Below are 9895 nucleotides of genomic sequence, written 5' to 3'. Positions count from 1 at the left end.
TGTGGTATTCTTTTTGAATCACCCTGTATATGTGATCGTTCCAATTTAATTTGTTCGTAACTGTAATCCCCAAGAATTTAGTTAAATTTCAAACCTTTACATTTGTGTGATTTATTGTATAAAAAAAGCTATAGCTCTTCCTCGGGGAACGCCAGATATCACTTCAGTTTTACTCGATGACTTTCCATCAGTTACTATGAACTGAGATCTTTCTGACTGGAGACGATACTCCGTAACCACGCAATTTGATTAGAAGTTGCTTGCGAGGAACGGTGTCAAAAGCCTTCTAGAAATCTAGAAATATGGTACCAGTGTGAAGTCGCCTGTCGATAGTACTCATTGGAAATGAATGCATGGTGTCGCTGGCCGGAAGGCCCCATCCGTGGAAGATCGACCGCCGAGTGCAAGTCTTTTTTCAGTCGACGCCACATTGGGCGACTTGCGCGCCGGTGATGAAGATGAAATGATGGTGAAGAGAACACAAGATCCGAGCGGAGAAAATCTCCAACCCGGCCGGGAATCGAACTCCGGCCCGCGTGCATGGGAGGCGAGCACGTTACCACCCAGCTAAGCAGGTGGGCGTTGTACTCATTACTTCATGTGAATAAAGAGCTGGGAGCGTTTCACACGAACGATATTTTCTGATTCCGTTTTGACTATTTGTCAATGATTCGATTTCTTTGAGACAGTTAATAACGTTCGAATACATCAAACGTTCCAAAATCCTACTGCAAATCAACGTTAGTGATATGAATTTGTCGTCCAGTCGATTGCGCTTATTTCCTTTCTTGACTAGTGGTGTGACCTGTGCAACTTTCCTGTCTTTAGGTATGGATCTTCCGTAGAACGAGCGAATGTATGTGATTGCTAAGTATGGAGCTATTACATCAGCGCACTCTGAAAGGAACCTAACTGGTATACAATGTGGCCCGAAAGTCTTACCTTTATTAAGGGATTTGAGCTGCTTCGCTACACCGAGGATATCTACTTAGAAGTTACCCATGTTGGCAGTTGTTCTTGACTCGAACTCTGGAATATTTACACCCTCTTCTTTGGTGAAGGAATATCGGAAAACCGTGTTGAGTAACTCTACTTTAGTGGCAATGTCATCAGTCACATTACCATTGTTATCGCGAACTGAGGTTATTGATGGTGTCTTGCCGCCGGTATATTTGATATACGAAGAGTTGCGCAATTGAAACTATGAAAAGCATCTCGCACTGAAGTTTCGACTTCAGTAAAACATCACTCTTTGCTCTTATCGTTCTTTTAAATTTGGCGTGCTTTTTTCGTTGCCTCTGCAACAGTGTCTTGATCTGTCATGTATACTGTGGGTGATAAGTACCATCTTTTATTATTTTATTTTGTACACATCTCTCACTTTCCGTAGATTCTACTTCTCTGAATTTAAACCACATCTCGTCTCCACTTGCGTAGTCAGGTTGGAAGGACTGAAGACCACCTGTTAGGAAGGCGTTAAGAGAATTTCTGTCTGTTTTTTTAAACAGATAAATTCTGCGTTAATTTTTGGTGGATTTGGATGTTATGGGATTGGGTCTTGCTACAACGGCTGTATAACCACAAGGCTCCCTATTTGCTCAGGATTGTTATTATTAAGACGTCAAGTGTGTTTCCTCAATCAGTTATACTTTCAGTCGGCTCCTAAACTAACTGCTCAAAATAATATTCGGCGAAAGCAATCAGTACGACTTCACAGGACGTTTTGTGCCTACTACTGACTTTAAACATATATTTTCACCAGCATACCGAGGGTAGATTGAAGTCACCCGCAACTACCTGTTTGAAATGAGACTCAAGTTTTCTTTGAACTGAACAGCAACTGTATCATCTGAGTCGGGAGTCGGTAAAAAGAACCAATTATAAATTTATCCCGGTTGTCAAGTATAACCACTACCCATACTAACTCCCAGGAACTATCTTCTTCAATTTCACTACAAGGTTAACCACTTCTGGCGGTAACAAACACTCCACCACCAACTGTACTTAATGTATCCTTTCCGAACGCGGTTAATCCTTTGTAAAAATTTTGGTTGAACTAATTTCCGGCCTTAGCCAGCTTTCAGTACCTGTAAAGATTTGAGCTTCAATGCTTTCTATTAGCGCTTGGGCCTCTGGTTCTATCCCAACACCACTACGACAATTCCCGACTACAATACTGATTGTTGCTGAGTCTCCCCTCGTCCTATGTTTACCCTACATCCTTTTATACTGACGTCCTTTCCTTAGTTTCCCGAGAACCTCTACCCCCCACCCCCCCCGCCAAAAAAAAACAGCCCAGTCCCCCTCCACACAGCCCCCGCTACCCGTGTAGCCGTTCCCTATGTGTAGTGAACTCCTGGCCTATTAAGCGGAACCCCAAAACCCACCACCCTATGGCGCAAGTCAAAGTATATGAAGCCTACATGGTCGCAGAACCATCTGAGCCTCTGATTCATACTTTCCACTCGGCTCTGTATCAACATACGTGGCCGCGCGGTTAGAGGCGCCATGTCACTAATCGTGCGGTCCCTCCCGCCGGAGGATCGAGTCCTCCCTCGGGCATGGGTGTGTGTGTGTGTGTGTGTGTGTGTGTGTGTGTGTTGTCCTTAGTGTTAAGTTAGTTTAAGTAGTGTGTAAGTCTAGGGACCGATGACCTCAGTAGTTTGGTCCCTTAGGAATTCACACAGCCGGCCGGTGTGGCCGAGCGGTTCTAGGAGCTTCAGTCTGGAACCGCGCGACCGCTACGGTCGCTGGTTCGAATCCTGCCTCGGGCATGGATGTGTGTGATGTCCTTAGGTTAGTTAGGTTTAAGTAGTTCTAAGTTCTAGGGGACTGATCGATGTTGAGTCCCATAGTGCTCAGAGTCATTTGAACCATTTTTGAATTCACACACATTTGAACAACAACCAACGGTCCGCATTCGGTCCTGTCGACAATGCTCGGCCCGTATGCAAGACAGGCCGTTTTTACCGCTTCATCTAGAGAGAATCTCTTCCGATCCAAAGCGACACACATCGTTGGTACCAACACGAGCAGTTGACTTCGTGGTCTCCGGAAGTATCTATTCCTCTTCTGGAATGACTCCTCCCAGTGTATAGAGAGCACGCTGGACTTCTTCTCTTCCTTAGCAGTCGTATCTCTAACGAGCATCATTGCGCGCCTAGCATTGGAGCTTCCAACTACCAGTGTCCGTACAAGCTGTGCAGACTATCGTTCGGCTATTAGAACCTGCTGCTTATACTTAATATGACAGAACAAGAAGAACAAGACTACAGAAAAAAAACACACAATTAACATTAGCTCTATTGTTCGCAGCCGCAGGAGACAGTGAAAAATACACGGCTTGTCCGATCGTTCCGAGCTTGCAATTCCACCTCACTTAACATGCAGGGAACAAACGTCAGAGTTATCTCGTAACTAAGGACAAACTCAACTACATGCATGGAAGATACAAAATACAAAAACCATAATCAAAAAATAACAAAACCATACACATGCATACAAAAAAGAGCGCCTCTGGTATCTGGCGGGAAATGTTCGACGGCACGGTGTTTGTAAACACACACACACACGCGCGCGGCAATACGTAACCGCTCGATGTCGCCACAACCAGTAATCCTATCCTCTGTGCTCTATTAGAGCACAGTGGCCATATATTTGATCAGTTAAAATATCCGAGAATATATGTCATGGTTTTAGAAGACAATACCTGCACTAGTTTCCTTCCTTAAGACAACCTCGTTCTTCCCTCCACTAATTGTGAATGAATGTTAATTTAGAATTCTTTCTTTTGATTATTACATTAATAACTTTTTTGTCCTAAGACATTTAAGAAAGATTTTCCTTCAAGCGCACGCAACGCTCATGGCGATCCTAGTATTATGTTAGCACACTGGATTCGTATTCGGGAGGACGATGTTCAAACCCGCGTCCAGCCATCCTGATTTAGGTTTCCCGTGATTTCCCTAAATCCCTTCATGCAAATTCCCGAATGGTTCCTTTGAAAGGGCACGGCCATTTCCTTCCCCATCCTTCCCTAGCCTGATGGGGCCGATGACCTCGATATTCGGACCCCTTCCCTAAATCAACAAACCAACCTAATATTGTATCTTTTTACGAGTAGATGTATTTTTCTGGATCACTGTTTTTCATTTAATAGTTTTGAGATAACTTGTTTCATTGTAGCTACGTTGCTATTCACCATGACTTAGATATTGCAGCTGTTAGCAATTTTTAATTAATTTACATGTTTCCAACTTGATACTATTTCCCTATGCACAGCAGTTTTTTGACCGCTAAGATCATGAGGGCCCCTGCATCACAGGACCGAAAGTGTCAGTGATTAAGACTAACAATTGCTATACGCCACAGTCCTAGGTATAACGTATAGCACAACTGAAGACGCGAGTCGATGGGAGCCTGGCCAAAGTAGAAAGAACTTTCCCATGGCTTGTGGAAGCCAAACATGGAACGCTCAACCTGTGCGAACTTCATTTGTCAGATGCAGGACGTGTCACGGTGGGATTAAGCCATAGGAGAGAAGAGCAAGAACAGCATCTGTTGAAACCTCGAGAAAAAACACTTGAACACGGAAGTTCTGATGCCTCACCAGTACCTGCTGGCAGAGTGACAGTGTTGCGTCTTCCCAGTCTGATGGTCCGTCGTCCGCTGTGGATGACATGACTGCAAGCTGCGTCTGCTTCTCTATAAGCCTCACTCGCTGCACTGACATCCGGCAAGACCACCTACATCTTGCATCCGGCTAGGAAGGCAACAATGAGTATGGTAACCCTCAGCTGTTGTGAGCTTCGTCCCCCTGTGAACGGTGGGGCAGTTCGCGTACCTCATTCATACAGATGGCCGTACTGTCGACAGTTACTCATCAACAGTCTATTGTGGCAAGAGAAGACAGCAAAAGGAACGCTGAAGTTTTAAATCTAGCGTTTAAGAAATAATTCTTGCGGGAGGATAGCGCAACAATATCGTCATTTGACTGTCGCACAGTCTCCAATATGGAGAACATTGTAATAGACATTCCTGATATAGAAACGCAACTCAAAGAGTTGAAAACAAAAAAGTCGCCAGGTCCCGATGGAATACCAGATTGGGTTTACAGAGAGTCCGTTGAGGTATCGGTCCATTACGTAGTGTGACGTGTGGTGTAATTTTGCATGTGTTGTGTTACAATAAAATTAATGACTTATTATTACTGTAATATGAGGTTTTATTCAATCACTGACTTTCCCGGCAAATGAACGTTATTTTGTTAAAGAAATCTCCACCTGGGAACGAGTAGCAATGTTGTCTGTCCAGCACTGTAAATGTCACTAAGTTTATTCAGAAAAGTAATCATTTATAACCAACAAACACGCTAAATGTATGATAAGTAATCTGAAATAAACAAGATTATTGATTTTTAGTAATTTCAGTGCTGTTATCTAAAAGACTCTTTGCTAGTTGTAGATCGTTTATCAAAATTAACACTGCTTTTATCTCGAGGTGGCATCACTTTTCTTTCAGCAAAATAAACAGTTTTGTCCCACAACACCACACGTACACAACACTAATGTATTTTCCTGTCAAAATATTTCATAAAACTTGTTACGAAGTTACCAGGCTTCATACATCAGCGGATAAGAATTTATACCACGTAAGATGCTGTTTGCATTCATAAAAGTTCGCTGTATTCACAGTGTAACTGGAATTCATTACCTCAGAGTGGGTCCTCGGACACTATTACACAATTATTATTGCAGTTATAACCAACAACATTTAAGTCTGTATAGAACATCAATTTAAAACTACCGCTGCAGTAATTCACTAAGACGGCGGCTAACACAAGACAATCACTATCGATTCTGCTTCAGGCTGTGTTTTACTCGTAATAAATAATACATATTAAATCTTTTTTCAACTTCACTAAATGCATTAGAATTTTAAAATATTTCTCAATGTTACAATACACATTAATATTCACTGTTTACCAATAAACTGCGCTGTAGATCAATAGCGCTAATGGCCGCGCTCCTTGGTAGCTGAGCAGAAAAATTAACATTTATATAGGACGAGAATTACAATGAAATAAAACTCCAAACAAAGAAGATTCATTTCAATACTACACCAACTCTATTTTCAAATATCGGTTAGCAAGATAACAATATTTTAGTACGGTTTTTTACAGACCTCTGTGTTGCGAGACATCAATCACATCCTATGAGTACAGTAGTTCGAACAAGAAGCAGAAAGACTTCAAAATCATAGACAACAAACGATTAAGATTTTCATTATCTTTTTGCATGGGTATTGTCTGAGATACAATTTTTTATAAAATATTAAGTCATGTCTTGATAATAATTATTTATTAGTTTATTAACGATGAAGTCATTTTTATTTGTATTACGAGAATAGGATCAGAGTTCAGTCACGTTCCACATACAACGCCGTCGTGAATAATATTTTCAATAAAATGTAGGCGTGGATGTTACAGTAGCTTGGATTTACGGTGAACCTCTTACCCAGTGCAAAGCCCAAGTGACTGTCTCCAGTAAATAAGAAGGGTAAAAGAACAGACCAGCATAATGACAGACCAATATGTCCTTAACATCGGTGTGTTGCAGACTTCTTAAACATATTCTGAGTTCAAATATAAGAAATTTCCTTGAGACAGAAAAGCTCCTGTCCACAAATCAGCACGGATTTAGAACGCATAGCTCATGTGAAACTCATCTTCCTCTTTTCTCGCATGACATCTTTCGAACCATGGATGAAGAGCAACAGGTAAATTCCATATTCCTAAATTTCCGGAAAGCGTTTGGCACAGCACGCCTCTGTAGACTGTTAACAAAGCTATGAGCACAAGGAATAGGTTCCCAGAATTGTCAGTGGTTCGAAGACTTTTTACGTTAATAGAACCCAGTACGCTGAGAGGTTTTCATCAGAGTAGGGTATCGTCAGGAGTCCACAGAGAAGTGTGAGAGGACTGCTCTTACTCACTATACACTTAATTGATCTGATGGACACAGTGAGCAATAATTCGCAGCTGTGTGCTGATGATGCTTTGGTGTATGGGGAGGAGGCCTCGTTGAGCGACTCTAGGAGAATACAAGATTAATTACACAGAATTTCTAGTTGGTATGTTGAATGGCAGCTTGCACTAAATGTACAAAAATTTAAGTTAGTATAGATGAGTGAGAAAAGCAATCCCGTAATGTTGAAATACAGCATTAGTAGTGTACTGCGTGACACAGTTAACGTTGATTAAATATCTAAGCACAACATTGTAGAGCAATACGAAATGGAACGAGCATGAAAGGACGGTAGTGGGGGAAGGCGGGAAGTCAAATTTCGGTTTATCGGGAGAATTTTAGGAAAGCGTAACTCGTCTGCACAGAAGACGGCATATAGATCACCAGTGCGACCCGTCTTTGAGTACTGCTCGGGTGTGTGGGATACCAGTCAGGTCGGATTGAGGGAACAAATCGAAGCATTTCAAAGCCGTGCTGTTAAGACTTGTTACCGGTAAGTTTGATCAGCATGCAAGTATTAAGGAAATGCTTCGTGAATTCAAAGGGGAATCCCTAGAGTCGAGATGTCGTTCTTTTCCCGAGGTACTGTTGGAAAAATATTTTGAGAACCGGCATTTGAGGCTGATTGCACAACGATTCTACCGCGTCCATCGTACATTTCGCTTAAGGACGGTGCAGGTTAAGAGAAATTTGGGCTCGTACAGAGGTATACGAGATCTGTTAAAAAAATTCGGTAATTTTGTCGACAAAATTTTTTGGGCTTACCTTTTACTTATTGTGCATGGTCTCCTCCAAAATACACTCCTCCACAATAATTGATGCACCGCTCCCAATGCCGTTTCCACTTTCGTATGCAGTCTTTGTACGGCTCTTGCTGGATCGCGCGAATTTTCTTTTATCTCGTCTATCGTTGTAAATCTTCGTCCTTTCAACGGGGTTTTTAATTTTGGAAATTAAAAGAGTCACAGGGGCCATGTCTGGAGAGTAAGGAGGATGAGGCAGCACAGTGATTTTGTTTTTGTGCAACAGTCACGCACCAACAGGAATGAATGTGCGGGTACATTATTGTGATGCAAGACCCATGAGTTGTCTCGCAACATTTCAGGCCGTTTTCTCCTCACATTTTCTCGCAGGCGTCTCAACACGACCTGACAGTATCATCGATTAACAGTTTGCCCCTGTGGCACAAATCATGATGAACTAACCCGTCAATCTAAAAAAAAACTATTAGCATGCTTTTGACATTTGATCTGACCTGACGAGCTTTTTTCGGTCCTGCAAAACCTTTCCCGACCCACTGTGAAGATTGAACCTTGGTCTCAACATCATACCCGTAGACCTATGTCTCATCACCAGCTATGATTCTCTAGAGGAACATCTCGTTCTCATTCGCGAGATCCAAAAGCTCTTCAGAGATTGCGAGGCGAAGGTCTTTCTAGTCTAGACCTATAAGTCGTAGGACGAACTTGGCGGCAACATGATGCATTCGAAGATGCTGTGTCAGGATTCCATTACATGATCCAACTGAAATGTTACATTCTTCTGCAGTCTCTTGGACATTCAGTCTTCGATTGGAACGCACAATTTCGATAATGTTCCTAACATGAGCGTTACCGGTAGACGCCGTACGGCGTCCTGAACGAGGGTCATCTCTAACTTCCGTCCGGCTATTTTTAAGCCCTGTGAACTCTTCGTAACACCGAGTACGTCTTAAGCACTCATCACCGTAGGCTTCCTGAATCATTTGGTGTGTCTTTGTAAAGGTTTTCTTGAGTTTTACGCAAAATTTAATGCAGACCTTTACTCCTCTAACTCAGCCATATCGAAATTCGCAAACTGTGCAACACAACGTTCTACTCAATACAGCACCGAACAATAACTAACAGACATACAACAAAGAGACTTCCGGCAGTTACACATTAAACACAGAAGTGTGCATGGATTCCTACCGCATTTCGCTCCAACTCACCATTGGCGCGAAATTACGAATGTTCCGGAATTTTTTGAACAGATCTCGTATTTCTTAATGACTTTGTATCCAGAAATAATATCATTTCATGCACAGTGCTGCAATATACCAAGATAAGTTGTAAAATAATCCATGAGTATGAAACTATTGTTTCAACCGGACAGATCAGACAGTAAAACCAAATCAATATGAAAAAGTGTTAAAAGAGTGTCAGGGAAAAACCATAAAAGATAACATTACTTTTGTTAAAGGGAATGGGAGGATTTAAAAATACAGTTCACATGTAGAAGACACTTCTAATAAATACTTTTTAAAAATAGAAGAGAAAATTGGTGCAAATAGTTCAGAAGAGAAAGCAAATCAGTACATTGAAGAAGTAATACAGAGGACATTTTAAAATAAAAATTAATGCCACAACTCCATCTGAAATGAGATCATACTGACGTAAAAAGTTCATATGGGGCGAAACATATCTCCAAATAAGACAGTATGAGTTTTTTTTTCATTTTTTTAGAGGGTAATGTGCTCCAGGATTGTCACCTCCTATATAGTCATGGGATGCAGAGCTGATTGCAGATTGGATTTCAAAAGGGCCACTATTTATGCATTTAATGAGCACATATAAAAACTTAAATGGTAAAACATCATCATTTGGAATCTTCTGTGACTTATCAATGGCCTTTAATTGTGTCAATCATAGTATTCTATAAGAGACGTTAAGTTTTTGTGGAATACATAGTGTAGCACATCCCTGCTTTAGTTCTTACTTAACAGAGTGTAGAAAGTTACCCCAGGCTGCTCGAATAATACAAAGAGGAACACAACATCATCTCCATTCAGAAAATTTACAGTGAATGTCCCACAGGGTTTGATCATTAGGCCATTAGTGTTGTTGTTTCAT

This window comes from Schistocerca cancellata, chromosome 5 (assembly GCF_023864275.1).
Source record: "Schistocerca cancellata isolate TAMUIC-IGC-003103 chromosome 5, iqSchCanc2.1, whole genome shotgun sequence".
Taxonomy (NCBI): domain Eukaryota; kingdom Metazoa; phylum Arthropoda; class Insecta; order Orthoptera; family Acrididae; genus Schistocerca; species Schistocerca cancellata.
The sequence above is the reverse complement of the archived record's forward strand: the minus strand, read 5'-3'. Positions refer to the sequence as shown.